The sequence below is a fragment of the Caretta caretta genome, chromosome 6, assembly GCF_965140235.1.
Source record: "Caretta caretta isolate rCarCar2 chromosome 6, rCarCar1.hap1, whole genome shotgun sequence".
Classification (NCBI taxonomy): domain Eukaryota; kingdom Metazoa; phylum Chordata; order Testudines; family Cheloniidae; genus Caretta; species Caretta caretta.
The window spans coordinates 103,580,977-103,600,561 of NC_134211.1; the positions used below are offsets into that span (position 1 = coordinate 103,580,977).

The 19,585-nt window shown below is 42.7% G+C and overlaps 1 pseudogene; it reads right to left on the reverse strand.

Annotated features, from left to right (window-relative positions):
* Positions 1-4,515: 4,515 nt before the first annotated feature.
* On the reverse strand, positions 4,516-11,978 carry LOC125638472 (alpha-1-antiproteinase-like; annotated as a pseudogene).
* Positions 11,979-19,585: the final 7,607 nt, after the last annotated feature.

A 19,585-nucleotide genomic window follows, 5' to 3' on the forward strand; every position in this document is an offset into this window, starting at 1 on the left:
AGGCTGGATGGCCCTTCTGGGCCCCAGAGGTCTGAGGGAAGAGAGCCTGCCAGAGGGGAGAAACCGAACCGGGTGTCTGGTCTGTTGCCACTATACCCCAGGCTCCCAGAGACTGAGAGGCTTCCCTGCCCACCTCTAAAAGGAAGTGTGGGACCCACCGAGGCGGAGAGGAAGCTCTGTCACACTTAGTTTTAATCTGAAGTTGCCTAGCTTCAGTTTCAAGTCATTAGAACTAATTATACCTTGTGCACTAGATTAAAAGCACTCACCTATCAGAAATCATCTTTCCATGTAAGTAAATGAGTGAAATCAGGAAGGCCAAATCACACATGGAGTTGCAGCTAGCAACAGATATTAAGAGTAACAAGAAGGGTTTCTTCAGGTATGTTAGCAACAAGAAGAAAGTCAAGGAAAGTGTGGGGCCCTTACTGAATGAGGGAGGCAACCTAGTGACAGAGGATGTGGAAAAAGCTAATGTACTCAATGCTTTTTTTGCCTCTGTCTCCATGAACAAGGTCAGCTCCCAGACTACTGCACTGGGCAGCACAGCATGGGGAGGAGGTGACCAGCCCTCTGTGAAGAAAGAAGTGGTTCGGGACTATTTAGAAAAGCTGGATGAGCACAAGTCCATGGGGCCGGATGCGTTGCATCCGAGAGTGCTAAAGGAGTTGGCGGATGTGATTGCAGAGCCATTGGCCATTATATTTGAAAACTCATGGCGATTGGGTGAGGTCCTGGATGGCTGGAAAAAGGCTAATGTAGTGCCCATCTTTAAAAAAGGGAAGAAGGAGGATCCTGAGAACTACAGGCCAGTCAGCCTCACCTCAGTCCCTGGAAAAATCATGGAGCAGGTCCTCAAGGAATCAATTCTGAAGCACTTAGAGGAGAGGGAAGTGATCAGGAACAGTCAGCATGGATTCACCAAGGGAAAGTCATGCCTGACTAATCTAATTGCCTTCTATGACGAGATAACTGGCTCTGTGGATGAGGCAAAAGCAGTGGATGTATTATTCTTTGACTTTAGTAAAGCTTTTGATACGGTCTCCCACAGTATTCTTGCCAGCAAGTTAAAGAAGAATGGGCTCGATGAATGGACTATAAGGTGCATAGAAAGCTGGCTAGATCGTCGGGCTCAGTGGGTAGTGATCAACGGCTCCATGTATAGCTGGCAGCTGGTATCAAGCGGAGTGCTCCAAGGGTTGGTCCTGGGGCCGGTTTTGTTCAATACCTTCATTAATGATCTGGAGGATGGCGTGGACTGCACCCTGAGCAAGTTTGCAGATGACACTAAACTGGGAGGAGAGGTAGATATGCTGGAGGGTAGGGATAGGATACAGAGCGACCTAGACAAATTAGAGGATTGGGCCAAAAGAAATCTGATGAGGTTCAACAAGGACAAGTGCAGAGTCCTGCACTTAGAACGGAAGAATCCCATGTACCGCTCCAGACTAGGGACCGAATGGCTAGGCAGCAGTTCTGCAGAAAAGGACCTACGGGTTACAGTGGATGAGAAGATGGATATGAGTCAACAGTGTGCCCTTGTTGCCAAGAATGCTAACGGCATTTTGGGCTGTATAAGTAGGGGCATTGCCAGCAGATAGAGGGATGTGATCGTTCCCCTCTATTCGACACTGGTGAGGCCTCATCTGGGGTACTGTGTCCAGTTTTGGGCCCCACACTACAAGAAGGATGCGGAAAAATTGGAAAGCGTCCAGCGGAGGGCATCAAAAATGATTAGGGGACTGGAACACATGACTTATGAGGAGAGGCTGAGGGAACTGGGGATGTTTAGTCTTCAGAAGAGAAGAATGAGGGGGGATTTGATAGCTGCTTTCAACTACCTGAAAGGGGATTCCAAAGAGGATGGCTCTAGACAGTTTTTTTACTTTCTTTTCCCACAATAAGATATCAACCCCTTTCTGCAGGAGTGACATCTGTGTACATTTTCCTAAAGAGATTTCAAAAGTGTGCTTATTAGGACACCCCAGATGTACAGGGTAAGCTCCGAGTGTCTGCTCTGCAAGTGTGTGCATGCCTGCACTAGTCAAGTATGGCTGGGAAGACAGATGGGGTAATGTGCACTGCACACCTGTTGGAAGTTACTATTATTTTTAAACTGCAAAATCTTGCAATCAAGAGGCTGGGATATAAGCACTGTATTCCAACTGCCACTTCAGCAAAATATGTAAGAGTCTGTCTGGGACATGCATTAAAGTACTTATGCTTTTTTTTTAAGTTATGGTTAAACTTGGATGTATGTTACTTTACATAAAGTACACAGTGGACAACAGAAATCTTGCTAGCATGTTTTAGCAATGCAAGAAAAGGTCTTTATTCTGGTGCTAATGTTCTGCATGCTAAGACCATGTGATCTATATATCATATATAGTCATAGATCTATGTTGAGCTGAATATGAACTCATATAATGATTAGTTGTGTCTTTGCCAAGCATTTGTGACCTCCAGAGACATATTGTAACTGATCATTAAGTGCAACTGACTCTCAACGACAGTGGAAATATAATTTGCTGGAGGCTACTTCCATCCTCCAGAGCTATACGCTGTTTCATTATCTCAGCACAGAGTTGTCAGAGCCAGGGAGCTGTACTGACCAACAGAGAAGGTGCAGGGAACCAGTGAGAGAAATGGAGTTGGGCAGCAGAGAAGTGGGTGTGTGGATGGCATAGTGGGTAGCCAGTTTGGGGCTCCTGCCTCAGCTCAGAGCAGATGGTAGTGCTATGGTGCGCGAAGTATGTGTGCCTCTGTGGGGCACTCCTAAGAAGGGAAGGAAGAAGACATTGAGAGTAAGAAAGCCAGAGGGGAGGATATCTGGGGGATGAACACCTATGTGGGGAGCAGGCGCCATGGCCATCTCTGTCCCAAACATTCATGGCCCCATTATTGTTACTACCTCCAACTTCTAGTAACACTCTATTGGCTCCAGCTCATATACTGAGCTTCTGGCCATCAGCCTGCAAGTCCCAGTATGAAGAACAAGCTATGATTCATTGACCTCAAAAGATTTATAGGTTGAGGCAGCTGCCAGAGGAGCTGAGTTGACAGCTGGACTTCTGCCACTGCTGCAAGCTCCCAGTCTCCCCCTCCCTTTGCCCTCTCCAAATATAAGGAGGGATCCTGGATGGACATTGGAGGCGGAAGTTTCTTATAATAAAATATGTTTTCCAGATCTCAAATCATTCTTGTAGCTTTTTTCTGAGCCCTCTCCAGCTTTTCAGTATCTCTTCTAAAGTGTGGACACCAAAACAGGTCACAGTTCCAGAAGTGGTCTCAACAATGACATATTCAGAGGTAATATCACCTCCCTGCGCCTGCTTCATATTCCCCTCCTAACACACCCAAAGATCACATTAGCCATTTTAGTCACAGCGTCACAATGGGAGCTCATATTCACTTGGTTATCCATGACCCCCAAAGTCCTTTCCAGAGTCATTGCTAGCGAGAGTACACCTTGTCAGTGTAGCGGGGCAGTTACCCCACTCCTAGAAAAAAGGCTAGGCTGATTGGGGAAGGAGCCACTGCTGGGGCCACTTCCCAATCAGGCCACACCTGGCCCTGTTATAAGGGCTCAGGGAGGAGCTGGGTCAGTCTCTCTCTAGCTGTGGAGAGAGAAGGACCTAGCTGCCAGGGAGAAAAGGGTACCTGCAGTGGAGCAGGGCTGGGGAAAGGCCAGAGGAGCTGGGGAGCTCTGGCCTGGCAACTCCCCAGGTTGAGGCCTTGGTAAAGGCCTCTGCAGGGACTGGGGCTGGGAGGTGCAGCCCAGAGATAGGCAGAGGCAGCTGGTCCAACCCCCTTGCCAATGATGAGTGGCCATGACAGACTGCAGTCTGCCCCAGCGAGCGGGGCAGTAGCCACTAAGGTGAGGTGGGGATAGAGGGTTGGAGGTTCCCCTGGGAGTGGAGACCCAGACTGTGGGTTACTGCTGGGGGGAAGAACCCTGAGGTAAAGGGGCACCTGGGTCTGGGAGGGACATGGGGGCCTGAGGCAGGTGAGACACCGGCCAGTAGGAGGCGCTCTGTACACTGGAGAGCTAATTCCTGAGATGACCAGCAGGAGGCACCATACCAGTGAGTCTCGCTTGTCTACTGTCAGAATGAATTATGTTCTTAGCTCTCCTGCTTAGAATCAAACCTCAGGTGGTCTATGGAATTAATTTGTGTAAAGTATTAAAATATGGTTCCCTCAACTGGACGTTTACCTTGTTTTTCCAGGATGTGGGTGGGCTTAGCACTTTAAAAAAAAAAACCACTTAATCCTAAACCAACAAAGACTTTGGGGTGGGTAACAGTGTAACTCTTTGCACAAATCGCTTTCTAGTGGATGAAGAGATACCAGGCTGTTTGTAGGTAAGGAGTTATCACATTCCTGCTTTATTTGTTTGGAAATATATGTTAATCAACATTTTTATATAGTTACTAGTGTCAGCTGATGTACATGAGCACATCAGAATTTACCAGCCGTAAGTACAAGGGGTATGACATGTACAGCAGTGATGGATTATTTTTCAGTAGGGTTGACAATTTTCCCCAGGAAGAGCAAGCTATCAGTGCTTCGATCAATAATCATCATCAGGAAGAGCCTGTCGAATTGAATGACCGGAGGAAGAGATGTAGGAACCATTTCTATGACAGTGACTGCTGCTGCTTCAGTGCCATTCTCATGAACATTCAGCAGGGCCTTGTGAACAGCCTGCAAGGAAACGAAGCAAACATTACAGTCTAAGCACAGAAAAGTGGGCAGTGGCTGAAAATGAACACGCTCACTTTTAAACCAGAGCTCTTTGGAAAATCAGCTGTTAAGACATGGGCCCAATAAGAGCAGGACTGATGGAGCACAATGGAAGAAATACAGACAGCATTCCCAATGCGTTCATTAGGAGCTTTGTCTGTGTAAGTAAGTACTGCAGGGTTAGGCGCATCAATATTAAAAGACTGAGCTGGAAGAATCAAATCACTACAAAGGGACTTTCCTATTCACTACTTCTCAGCACAGACGAATAGTCTCTCAGAATCTGAAATAGATGTCTAGTGAAGAATTAATTTACAGCAGAAAATTGGATTAGATTCAGGAGAAATGATGACCTCAGAGGGAAAGGAACCAGCTAGCTGAGCTCCAGGTATCAATTCATATGTCTAAGTTCAAATAGTGATTGATTTCTTTGTAAAAAGTTCTGTATTTGGAACTCTCTGTATTGTTCCTAATGTGATCTAAAGTATATTCTTTGCCAATGTTGGTTTAAATTGGAGATTATTGTGGGTTATTATATTTTAGTTGTCAGTAATAGTTAAACTCTTTTTCTGTGTGCACTCATGTGTCTTCATAGTGTCTGGAAATATTAAAAATTTACCACAGTGTTAGATGTAATGAACAAACGTTATCTGTGATGAGCAAGTTATTGCTTCTTTCTAGGAAAGATAGCTTTTCTCAGGTCCACTCCTGCCTACATTAATAGTACTGGGAGTCTTGCCAGTGATCTCTACGGGAGCAGGATTAGGTCACTTATAGTTATAAAATATACACATTTTAAAACAATGGGCCAAATCCTCAGCAACTGATGACATCATAACCAGCTGATGGATGAATCTCAGGATAGTCTTCCCAGCCTGTGTCCTAAGGCGCAAGTCTTGGGGATAAGCGGCATGGCTAAAGTTCCTCTATGCCCAGTGAGCCCTTGACATTGGAAGGCCCCTTGGGGGCCTCTCAATAGACAGCCTGAGTTTGAACAACCATCAGGCTGCTCTAGTTTATGACTAAGAATGTGATTATGTCACTCTGGTCACCACTGTCAAGGAATCTGAGTTTTGCCATTTTATTTCAACTTTTCCAGGACAGTGATGACGTTTTGTGGTCCCTTGAATTTTAACATTTATATGGACCCTGCTGCCAAGCATTACAGTTTATTAGTTCAGTTTGATCTAGTCCTCTTTGAAATGGGAATAGATAAAAGTGAACTAATGAACTGTTAATGTTACAGTTGCTGACAAAAGTAATTTAGCCCATGTATTGCAACTGTCAATGCCCAGCAGCAGGGTCCACACAAACAGGTGGTTAATTCACTTTGATCAACTGCTTTGGGTTAACAGTTTGTTAGTTTGCTTTGACTTTGTCCCATTTCAAAGATGAACGAACAACTGTTATTGTGCATCAGCAGGGTCCACACTGTTGCTCTGACCATTGTGCAAAATTACCTATTTTTTACCATGACTGTGCTGTGAATGATGCATAATTTTACTGTGACAAAATTGTATCCATATTTATGACCTATCTACCAGCTCCATAGTTATCAGTGTTTAAAAATAGCATGAGGGTAATGATGACCATATGCCAAGCTGTACTGAACATAGCTTAGACACTGCCCAGGGTGAGGGTGATTTAGGTGCAGACAAATCCATTTACACCACCTCTGTTTACAAACTTACTTTTGAAACCTTCAGCCTGGGATTCTCAGTGATTCCAGACAGATCAGTATGGTCCTCGAATACATCGATCACACCCAATCTCTTGAATATCTCTTTGATGTCATAGGAGCCCAAAATCGAAAATTTTGGAATGTACAGTTCTATTCTTCTGTTGAAGGCAATATAAGATAACCCTGTGGAGTACCTGCTAGATAGCGATGCCTGAAATAGTTCTTGGGAATGCCAAGAAGTCCACTGGCATTTTTTACATTCTTTTGGGAGCAAATCCAGTCCCCAGTGCTCTGGCTATAGAGAAACCCTTGTCAACATAACTGACACCATTCTTCCGTGAAGCGTGAGGCTGAATTGGGAGGGCCATGTAGGGATGTGGTACCTCTATATAGTAAACAACCCCGTTCAGTGCAAATTCCTTTTACAGCAGTACAGAGGATTGGGTTCCTCCTGAGGTGCAGCATCTGGGATGGAGGGACTTGCCACTGCATGGATTCTCCTATTTCTCACCCTTTGGGGGGGCACCCAAGAGCTTACTGAGCATGAGTCTGAAAGGTGTTTTTATGGAGCAGCTCTGCAGCTATTCTACAGCCCAATGGGATAGAGGGGGGATGTTCTAACCACCTGCCGCCTTCCTATCTGCTCAGCCTCTAAACCCATTACACAGCCTGATACTAGTCTCTGGTTTTCCCTCTTTGGAATAGTACACGAGGATCGTGAATCTACTGAAGAGAGGAGACTTCTCATAATCCCTCTGATCATTCTTCTGGGCAGTGAGGAACACTTGAGAAATTGCTTCCTTTCCAAAACATCCATTCCATAAGGTTGCATCAATATCTTTATTCAACAGACTATTACTGTTCATGGCAAGGAATCAAAGAAGTTGGAGATGGAAAACACCCATTTTGGCCATCTTGTCTATTCCCCCTGCCCTGCTCCCTGACAATGAAGGTTTCGACCTTACAATATACATTTGAGTTCTTTATCCTGTCCAGTTCTAATTCTTTTTTAAAATTCTGTCATGTCCTTAGGGCAGTGTTTCCCAAACTTGGGACACCGCTTGTATGCAGGTTCAGCCAATCATGGCTCCCACTGGCCGCGGTTCGCTGCTGCAGGCCAATGGCGGCTATGGGAAGCGGCGGCCTGTACGTCCCTCAGCCCGCGCCGCTTCCCGCAGTCCCCATTGGCCTGCAGCGGCGAACCGCGGCCAGTGGGAGCCACGATCGGCTGAACCTGCGGACGCGGCAGGTAAACAAACCAGCCCAGCCCACCAGGGGCTTTCCCTGAAAAAGCGGCGTCCCAAGCTTGGGAAACACTGCCTTAGGGAGACCCTTCCTCAGGCCTCTTTAAGTAATGTTTCATGATATTTGGATTACATTTTCTTTTCCTTGATTTCACGCCTAATTATTTTCCTTTGCTTACCACTCCTACTACTTGCTGCTGCAGGCACTGAATCAACAGCAGAAATCCCATTGATTTTAAGGATGCTGGACCAGAGCCTGTATCACTAAGCAATTCCTGTCTCTGCTTGATGTTTGCTATTGCTCTGTGTGCCCAGAGCAATGAAATTTGGGGTGTGCAAGTAAAATATCAACACCTGCATCATGATAAATGGTGAACAAGTAGAATTTGTATTGGGCCCAATAAATTCCCATGGGTATTTACAATGCTGTCATCAGCCTTAGTCGTCATTTGCCTGCATTGTGCATATTTATGCATTTCCTCTTAAAATTCTTCTCTCCAATCACTGTTTATTTTTTCTGACTTCTCTGATTTCCCAAGACTCATTGACATAGTTCTGGAATTAAGGTGCCCAGCACTGAATTATGTTTCACTGTACACGCAATCTCAGCAGTGCTCTGTAGCCCCTGGAATCTCTGCATATGCAGCTCAATATTACATTGGTTTACTTTTGCTGTCACCTCACATTGAAAATTTATTTCTCATTTCTTTCTGCTCTCACCTACATTGTCTTCAGCAATACTGATTTCCAGCTACCTCCCTCCCTTTGAACATCTGTATCTTGGATTATTTTTTCCTGCTGAATTAGCGTACATTTTTCCAGATCAAGTCTTTGTGTGGAATAGCCTGCTGAACTCCAGGCAGACATTATAGCCACATTCCCTGGACCTGATTCTGCTCTCACTTAAATCAGTGAGAATCAGGAATAACTCACTGAAGTCAATGGAGTGACACCACTGTAGAATAGGTGTGAGATCAGAATCAGGCCTACCCTGTTTTTTTATCTTGTCATTTGATACAAAAGCGTGAGTCCCAGCCAAGGTGTCAAAGTGTTTTAAAAATATCAGTGAGTTAAGTCTTACAATGGCAGCTAGATGTCATCCTCCACCTTTTTAAGGATGGTGTAACTGTGGCAGTGTAAAGGTAAGGGCTCAAGAATAAGTAGAAAGTCTCTGGCAGAAATGGGAATAGCCCCTAGATCTCCTGACTCTCAGTCCTGTCCCTTAACCACAAGACCATCCTGATTTCTATGGCAGTGCCTACTTGTTGAAAGTAAAAAGCATCACAGCTTTATTTTTGTTTCGTTCTTTATGGCCATTGCATCCCTGAAACCTCCAATGAGCCAATATAATGATACTGTGGCACCTAGTTTAATTTTGTCTACAATTTGGATTCTATTCTATATCTACAGTAAAACATCCAAGCAGAAAATAAGCATTACCTTTGTTTAAGTGACAGGTTTCAGAGAAGCAGCAGTGTTAGTCTGTATTCGCAGAAAGAAAAGGAGGACTTGTGGCACCTTAGAGACTAACCAATTTATTTGAGCATAAGCTTTCGTGAGCTACAGCTCACTTATGCATCCGATGAAGTGAGCTGTAACTCACGAAAGCTTATGCTCAAATAAATTGGTTAGTCTCTAAGGTGCCACAAGTACTTGTTTTCTTTGTTCAAGTGATTTTACCCATTTAAACACAGTTTCTTTCAACAGAGCATCCTCCACTTGCTTCATTTTTCCTTTATCAGGCAGATAAATAATGCTGTAGCATTTCCATTATAAGGTATTTCCACCAGCTGACAAGACAACTCCTTATCATAGTGACTGTTATAATATCCATCTCGGGTCATCGTATTTACTTTAAATGATGTTTTCCTATCCACAAAAAAGTCTGCTTTATGGGTGAGCGAATCACTGAAAGGATTTTTCCAGTAGGCTGTGAAAGAATGCAATTGACTATAGTGTGAAAGAGGATTTATTAGTATAAACCACACTAAATCAAGTATAATGAATCTATATTTATAGATTCAAGGTAACTCAAAGTCAATTTTCCTAAGGGGATTTTTGTTTCCCATCATGTTAATAAGACTCTTTCAATAGTATAATGGGCACCTCTAATGTGTTGAGACTTTGTATGGGCTGTTAAAAGTTCTGAAGAAAACCATGAAATGAAATTAAGTAATCCTGTTATTTTCTTCTGAGTTGTATTTTTGAGGCAGTTCCACATGAGGCTGCTTTCTGACAATTTACAGGTAATTAATGTTTTTTTTCTATGAGTTTTAAACTTTTAGAGCAAGATTCACATGGGGAATTTAGATGTTGCAATGCATCGTTATTTAGGTTCTTGAAGAGAAAAAGGGAGAATATTTTTCCTTTGATAGCTTATGTGTCTCCATAAATAGAGCAGCTGTTAACATGATTTCTCTCTTGTGATTTCTAGAACAAGTAGTTTTGGACTAAATCTCACAAATTAAATACAAAATTATTTGCATTTCCATAGCTTAAAGCCTCTGAAAGAGCTATAAAAATATTAAGGAACTAAGCTTCAGATTACCCCTGCAAAGGAGGTATTACTATCTTCACAGTACAGATGGAGAAACCAAGGTACAGTGAGCTTATGTGACATGCCCAAGGTTGCACAGCGAGTCTGTGACAGAGGTGGAATCAGAACTCGTATTTTAGCCATAGCACCATCCTTTCCCTCCACTACACATTACCAGGGCAATGCCTGAGACACCCACTCAAGTCTGGTCTTGCATAGAAGATAATGGTTACGCTGTTTTCTAATTTACTTTTAAATCATCATGACTCAGTCATTGCTATACTGAGAACAGAATCACCCCACCCTTGATAGGATTAACTAAAATACCAGGGTTTTTTTTCCCACAACTTTAACAAGATTTAGGAGGTAGTTACTGTTCAGCTGAATACCATTCCATTTTAACAGGTTGATTTCCAGGCCTTAAAATCACCTTTTCATGTGTTCTGTGTACATTTGCTCAACATATCTGACAAATCACTATGTAAAGTTGTTTATCAAATACACATTCAATTTGGATTCCAGATACTGCAAGATTTTAAAGAAAATGTCCCTACTCTTTTTTTTTTTTTGCAAAGAATGGATAGGTGCTGTTTTCTCTCCTTATATAACAGCACAAGAAGTCACCATAATCTGATAGGTGTACGGCCACCATCTCCTACCAGAATGAGAACGTGCATGTGATTACAACAATTCATGAAGAGACTTAGCCGTTAATTTTTCTGCATATTTCATATTGGATCATGAAATGAATGGCAGAACAAATTTTTCAAACACGAATACATAAAGCCAGTCACAACTGACCTGGTCTTCAGATATCCTGAGCACTGTAGCCCCCATTGACTTCAAAGAGAGTCTAGTAGTTCTAATAATGTCACCACTTACATTTAGGTGCCTAATTATGACTTAAGGGGCCTAATGTCAGATATCAAGTTTTGACATTTTTTCATATAATCCTCCTGGAAAAGCTTTCCAGACATAATTATTTTCAATAGGCCTAACAATCTGTTAAATACATTTAAAAATGATTGGGGATTTTTGTGTTTTGTTTCAGATTACAAATCAGACACTGAAAGTTTATATTGCCAATAAGTAGTCATTGGTATAACATGTCTCGCCTTTAAAGTAAACATAGTTGACAAGAAGTATTAGAGTGAGTGGATCAAGACCCTGGACTAAGTTTGCAATTTTCTCATGGGTTTTCTTCTCTATATGATCATTGATCTCTTTCTCAGCCTCTGGAGAATTCTGGAAATTACTGGGAAAAGCTTCTGCGTCATATTAGCTTTTGATGTCATCCAAAAACTTCTGTAGCAGTATCAGTTTCTCATCAACAAAAAGGGCATTTCCCCAGGTTCAGCTGGACCTCACTGTCAGGACGGTTTAGCAAGTGAATGAGATCATGAAAACCTTCATGTATCTCCTTCTCCTCAATCTCTGTCAGGTTAAAGGCGAGTCCTTCCAGAATCTGAGTCAGTGTGGTTGATTTAGCACCTAGAGCCACCATGGCTAAAGCAGTGGAGATGCTCAAAGGAGAGAAGAAAATATTCTTCTCAACTGAATCTGATGTAACCTGCTTGTAGAATCTAAGTGCAAAGTCAGCATTGCTGGGAGCTATTTTGGAACAAGCTGGTGGTTTGCTTTTAGGATTTCCTTCAAGACTGGGATGATGTTCCTGGGCCTTTGTGTCATCATGGTGGTCAGGGTCATCATGACAATGGACAACAGCAAGAAGTCCAACAAGTAACAAACACAGATAAAGGGTTGGCTTCATTTTCCTTTGGAACAACTCTATGAAGAAAGAATGAAAGTCATTATATCTATGGACTAGTGTAATGAAATTGTTCTTTTTCCATGTAAAATTAGACCTAGTGATTATTTTCCAGATATTATTTTTTCCTGTTGTCTCACTCTGCTATTACTGATGCATTTAGAGAGGGTCCTTCCCCTTGGTTTTCTTGCAATTCTCAGATATTTCTCCCCACCTCCCTTCAAGTCAGTAAGCCTTCAAGAAACTGGAGGCTTATGGAAAGGAAAGGGGATTGGCCTTATTAGACAGTCAGATGTGAGACAGCTATGTCCATCTTTGAAGTCAGAGAAAGGGAACAAGTGAGGTAGGCATGACATTTTTAATCTGAATAGAGTGGACAGAGAGGGACCATGTCTGGAATTGTTTATTTCCTCTGAAACAGTTCACCCACCCTTGTCTTTAAGAACCATCATGTTTGTTAGTATTAATAGGTTTGTAAAAAGGTGCATATCAAATGATGTTTGTCTTTCTATAACAGCACAGCTATATCAAAACCTTTCTAATGATTCTGTAACAATAAAAACCATACTGGGCTCAGTTCTCCCCTATTCCTGAGCCCCACTTGTGACATATGAAGCAAACAGTCATGGGGAGCTAGTTACAGCTCCCTGAATCAGAACCAACTTGGGCCACATATGGGTTAGAGTTAGCTGGGCTACTCTATCTCATACAAGTGTCACATTGGAATAGTGGAGATCCATGACTCCAGCAACTGGACCTGCATAAACAACAGATTTTTTTTTTTTTTTGTGCTTCACTGGCAATTCAAACCAAAAATAATTTTTTTTTAAAATTTTCAGCAAGTCAAAATTGTAAAAAATGGCTCCCGGTCAAGATGTTCTTGTCTGATTTTGAGCATTTTAAATATTTTAATAATAAAATTAAAGTACATTTTGAAACAAAGCTGTTGTAAACTGAAAAATCTAAATGTTTTGCTTAGAAAACATTGAAACAAGATGTTTTGATTTTTTTTCTCATTTCCTCTTTTTTTTTCTGACTGAAACAAGGAGGCAAAACTGACATGAATTCTCAATGTTTTTCTCTGCAAACCAAAGCACAGTAACTGTGGGCATATGCAGCAGTTTCACACAGACTCTTTGAAATGTTTTTGGAAACAAGCCCACAACTTCTAGGTTTCTTTCAAGGGGGAAAAAAGGCCCGAGTTCTAAAATTCACAGGCATTAGTTGCAAAGGTCTATCCACCTGCCTTAATCTATAGGGCTACATCTACCATGCAAGCACACAAACTGGTAACTAGGACTGGGGAGCTCTGTGAAAAGAATGGTAAAGGAATCCTCCCACACAGGGGGCAGAGTCACTCCAGGTAACAGCTCAGCAGTTACGTTACCTGTTGAAGCAGTTACCCCTTCCCACTCCTGAACCTCAATAACCTGACCAGTTATCAGACCGTGTGGCTACTGGAACTCCAAGATGTACAAGGAGAGTAACTCACAGCTGCGTCCCTCCTTGAGCTTCAGAACGTACTTTATCTGTGCAGCAACATCCTTCCCAAACCTCCCTCCCAATCTGGGGTGGCTTGCATGACAGAGAGCCCTAGCAGGGAGCAGGCTCAGCCTGACTCTCCAGCCTGTATGATTTTAAAGGGCTAGCAGTTTACAAGGAAAAAAACATTCCTTGTAAACTGAGCACATTTGATCTGGAGCCAGTGGCCTGCTAAACATGCGGCCCTACAATGTCTTTTTACAGTCACTATTCAGAGTATAGCCACACTTTAGGGACTGCACTGAACTATTCTTCAACATTTACCATTAAATAATGTTTGACTTTTAGTCAAAGCACAACCTCACAAGGGTACCAATTTCTGCTGTTACCCTGAGTGACTGCATAAGACAGGCCATGCTTCAGAGCAGATTGTTCTCTACGGCCATTACAGAATCACCCACAGGAGAATGAAATGATCCTATAAACTAAACTCCTTATAACATGAACACAGTGTCTTTAAGGAAAAATGAACACAGTACTCACAGTACATTCAGAAGGATCCAGCTGTATCTATCTGATCTCCACTGCTCCTTGCTCCGTTATTTATACTGTTGAACAGTATTAAGCACCTTGCCCCCTTATTAAATATTACATAGGTCAAAGTAAAATTATCAATGAGGTCAGACAAAATGCTGATGAAGCTAGTTTTCCTGGACATCTAGGTTCCTGGGCCCACCATCTATGCACAAAGAGCAGACTAAAGCCAAGGGTCATGCAGTCCAGCTAGAGGGTAGTTGTGGCTATGATATTTCTATGTGCCTGTAAGCCTCCCTGTGGAAACACACGTTGGAGGTGAGTATCCCAGCATGCACTTCCAAAGCACAAAAGCCATAAAGCTCATTACCATGTTTAAACCAGGAGGGGTCAGAGTATACAGCTGTGGTGGGGGAGCCAATGACAGCACAGGTGTCAGCCACTCTTTCAGGGATCCTGGAATCTGGACCAAGGGACTTTTCTGTATGGCTTGATTGGAGACCTACATGGCTGAAGCCAGACTTTCCTGTGAATCCCCAGTCTTACACTGGGACCACATGCTGCATCCTGCACTTCTCTCACATGAATCTGCAGCTGAAAGGAGGATGCAGAAAAGAGACACCACCCTCAACCTGTTGAGGTTTCACATGGACTCTTCCTCTGCCGAATTTTTCCGCTGTAGTGGATTGGTCAGTTTTCTAATATCCTCAGCAAGCATGTCCTTCATGAATCCTTGCTCATGTTAGCTGTAAGAATCAATCTTTTATTAATATGAGTAGAACTGGAATTACTGATTTCCTTTACACCAGATCTCTAACATTGGACCTCTTCAATTTTTATAAAAGCAACCATCTGCTTACTCATTAGTGAAATCCCCCATATTATTAACAAGAGCAAACACATTGGAACAATAACAACTATAATTCAATAAAACTACTTTAGGCCAGCTCTTATCTGGCTTTAGTGAGAAGAGTTTGCAGGATCAGGCCTATATTTCAAATGATGACTCTGGTTGTTATAAATTATGGATGGGGTTTTCAGGCATTGTGCTTGTAAGTCACTTAGGACTAGATTTACAACAATAAGCTAGTAGCTCAGTGTGCCCACATAGGATAGAGGAAACCTATACTCAACTCCCTGATCTGCTCGGTTTGAAGAAGGGATTTGATCCCTAGTCTTTCACCTCCTAGGCCTTAACCACCAGACTACTGGCTATTCTACAGTTTCACTTCTTTCTTTCCCTACAATGACATATCAGTATGTTTCTTTACTCGTCTTCCCTTGGTATCTTTTCATCAGGTGTCTTCCAATGGGTGTTAATGGTGACAAACATATTTTGTATTTATACGAATGCGCAAGGGTAAAACCATACTCTCTGCTGTATGAGTGACAGCACAGAAAGTTTGACCAATTTACACTGCATACCTCTTTGGAATGTTTATGTGTCTGTTTAATTACAAAGTGCTGCTGGCAAGGGGAAGAGATAAACCAGCTCTATTCCTGCCACTTCAAGGCATCACTGAGATTAATGTTTAATGGATGACATCCTCAGCATTGCTCCAACTCCCTTAAACTAGGTAAAAGGGCCAGAATGGCTTAACAGAGCTCTAAACTCCTGTTTCCGGATGGGGATGAATTCTTCTGGTGCAGACATACCAGAAAACAGCCTTAAAGTTGCCTTCTAAGAACTTCCTCTCAAGCCTCATATAGAGGGCATTGCCAAGGCCTGGGCTGAGGTTTGGAGGAGTCTGTTGGGGTGAGAACTCAGCAGTGTAGCGATTCCAGGCAGTCTGGGGTTAGGGTGCTGTGACTTAGGCCACCAGGGCCGTACACTGGAGGTAGTTCCACCACTTGAATATCCCAGAATTGCGAGGGTACAAGGGTGAATTGAAGCCATCATAGACCTGTCACCCCTGGGCTGATTTCTTTGCATGTGCCTCTCATATGTGTTAGTTAAATATCCTCACAGTTTACCTTATGGACAATATAAAACTTGCCAGAGTGTTTTAGCTATACAGGAATGCATAAGGAAATGCCCCCTGAGTAGGGCTGGCTAGAAAACAATAATTCTGTGTTTAAAAAAAAATATTGAGGTTTTTACATTTGTTTTCGTTCCCATGCAGAACAAAAATTAAACATTTCAAAAAATTTCACAAAAAGCAAACACCCTAGAATAGCCACCAGCTCAGGGTACTTACCACAGATGGATTGGAACAGGAACTTAAACTTGGCTCTCCCATATTCCAGGCAAGTACCCTAGTCACTGGTCTTGGTTGGGATGTGCTGCTCTCATCATACTGTGACTAGAAATTCCATCCTGAACCTGAGAAATCTTGATGAAAATGCCAAACTCCATATATTTATGCAAAACATTTTGCTTCTTAAGGAAATGGATTTTTAACCAGCTCTAACCTTGAGTGTGATAAAAGGGTATGAGTGAGATGCTGTCTTGTATACTGAATACACAAGATTATTTGCTGAATGTTTGCCAAAAAAAGACAAGGAGTACTTGTGGCACCTTAGAGACTAACCAATTTATTTGAGCATAAGCTTTCGTGAGCTACAGCTCACTTCATCGGATGCATACTGTGGAAAGTTTAGAAGATCTTATTATATACACACAAAGCATGAAAAAAATACCTCCTCCCACCCCACTCTCCTGCTGGTAATAGCTTATCTAAAGTGATCACTCTCCTTACAATGTGTATGATAATCAAGTTGGGCCAATGGCCCAACTTATCATACATTATATCATAATATAATATCATACACATTGTAAGGAGAGTGATCACTTTAGATAAGCTATTACCAGCAGGAGAGTGGGGTGGGAGGAGGTACTTTTTCATGCTTTGTGTGTATATAAAAAGATCTTCTACACTTTCCACAGTATTCATCCGATGAAGTGAGCTGTAGCTCACGAAAGCTTATGCTCAAATAAATTGGTTAGTCTCTAAGGTGCCACAAGTACTCCTTTTCTTTTTGCGAATACAGCCTAACACGGCTATTACTCTGAAATTTGCCAAAAAAGTACATAAACCAAATAACCCCACCTCTTCAGTGCTAACCATTTCCTCATTTACATAGATAATAAAAATACCCCCTGTGGGAAAACAATATTGTTAATAATCTCATGGTAAAGCTGCATTAGAGAGTGAGTTATAGGACATGGGGTGCACTGTGTTTATTTCTGTGTTGCAAGTGGAAGGGATTTTCTTGTGCAGGCCAGGGGGACTCTGGTAGTAGGACTGGTTATTTTGATAATGTGCACTGTATGTCAAATATCATTTCCTTACCAGGCCTTTTCCTTGGTTATCAGAGATTGGGTAATTGAGTTTTCCATGACACGAATCTAATTTCTAAGCCAACAAAGCTTTTTGGAGCAGGAATAACAGATTCCTTATTCCAATTTGTTTTTTGACAGGGGAAGAAATATCAAACTGTTTGTGGGGTAAAAATTGTCACACTCATATTGTATTTGTCCAGGATGACATGTTAATTACAGTTCAGTTATGATTACTAGTATCTAGTGGTCTGAACATGCACAGAATCATGGGAATTCACACACCACTTAGTAGAAGCACTGCAACGTGTATAACAATGGATACATTATTGTTTTTCAGCAGGCTTCATGATTTTCCCCATGAGGAGAAGGCTGTGGGTGGTTTGATCAACAATCATCAGGCCGGGTCTGTTGAATTTAATGGTAGGAGGCGAGCCTCTAATGTTATTTCCATAGCAGTGGCTGCTGCAGCCTTAGTGCGATTCTCATGAGCATTCAGCAGGGTCATGTGAAGGGGCTGCAAGGAAGTAAGCCAACTATTACAGTCGGAGGATAGATCAGGGAGCAGCAGCTTAAGATGAACTTGCCCAGGTACATCAATGAGAGGCGGTGGGGACATCCCCTTCCCAAATCCCTCCCTAGATTAAGGTAGATGTAGCCTCCTGAGCCAATGGGTGCACCATACTAAATGGCAGAAGGGGCATTGACCATCCATAGCGGTAACCTCTGGCCCAGCGCTGCAACCCTAATCCTGGCCCAGTGCGGAGGAAAGGTGGTGGGGGATGGGTTGGAGAACAAGCCTCCCACACCACAGCAGTTGTTGTGCTGCAGGGCTGGGCCCAGCTCCCTGCTCCAGTTGTTATGGCATAAGAACGACCATCCTGGGTCAGACCAATGGTCCATCTAGCCCAGTATCCTGTCTTCTGACAGTGGCCAGTGCCAGATGCTTCAGAGGGAATACACAAAACTGGCAATCATTGAGTGACTCATCCCCTGTCAGCCATAGAGGATCACCAACTTTATACTCGCACAAAACTGAACACCCTTCCTCCACCCCCTGTCCTGCCCCTCCTCCGAGGCTCCACCCCAGCTCACTCCATTCTCCACCCCCTCTCCCCCTCCCCTGTCGCTCGCTCTCCCCACCCTCACTCGCTCATTTTCACTGGGCTGGCTCAGGGAGTTGGAGTGTGGGAGAGGGTGAGGGATCCAGCTGGGGGTGCAGGCTCTGTACAGATAAGGCTGTACATTCCACTTCTGGTGATTTCTGAGAGCTTAACTATCTGTATATCTCTCAATCATATCATTGTCATATCTGAGAGCTTGATCATTGCCTTAATTTTGGTTTTGGCATGTAAAACAAGATTCCAAAATCAGTATACAGAAAAGTGCTGTTGCTGTCTATAGCTGCTACAAGGTAACTCGGACGTGACTGAAATAATCCCATAACACAAATAATTTGGATTCAAAGTCTCCCATGACAACTTACTTCCTATACATTCAAGCAAGTCCACTCCCAGCTTCTGGCAGTCAGAGGCTAGGGACACCCAGAGCATGAAGTTGCATCACTGACCATCTTGGCTAATAGCCATTGAAGGACCTATCCTCCATGAATTTATCTAGTTCCTTTTTGAACCCTGTTATAGGCTTGGCCTTCACAACATCCTCTGGCAAAGAGTCCCACAGGTTGACTGTGTATTGTGTGAAGAAATACTTTGTTTTGTTTGTTTTAAACTTGCTGCCATTAATTTCATTGGGTGACCCCTGGCTCTTGTGTTATGCGAGTCGAGAACACTTCCTTATTCACTTTCTCCACACCATCCATGATTTTATAGCCCTATAGCATATTCCCGCCTTAGTTGTTTCTTTTCCAACCTGAAAAGTCCCAGGCTTTTTAATCTCTCATCATATGAAAGATGTTCCACACCCTTAATTATTTCTGTTGCCCTTCCTTGTACCTTTTCATAGCTTTTTTGAGATGGGGGCAACCGAACTGCCTGCAGGTGTGGATGTACCATAGATTTATGTAGTGGAATTATGATATTTACTGTCTTATTATCTATCCCTTTCCTAATTGTTCCTGACATTCTGTTAGCTTTTTTGACTACTGCTGCACATTGAGTGGGTGTTTTCAGAGAACCATCTGCAATGACTCCAAAAAATTTACTTGAGTAGTAACAGCTAATTTAGATCCCATCATTTTATATGTATAGCTGGGATTATGTTTTCCAATGTGCATTACTTTGCATTTATCAACATTGAATTTCATCTGCCATTTTATTGCCCAGTCACCCAGTTTCGTGAGATCCATTTGTGT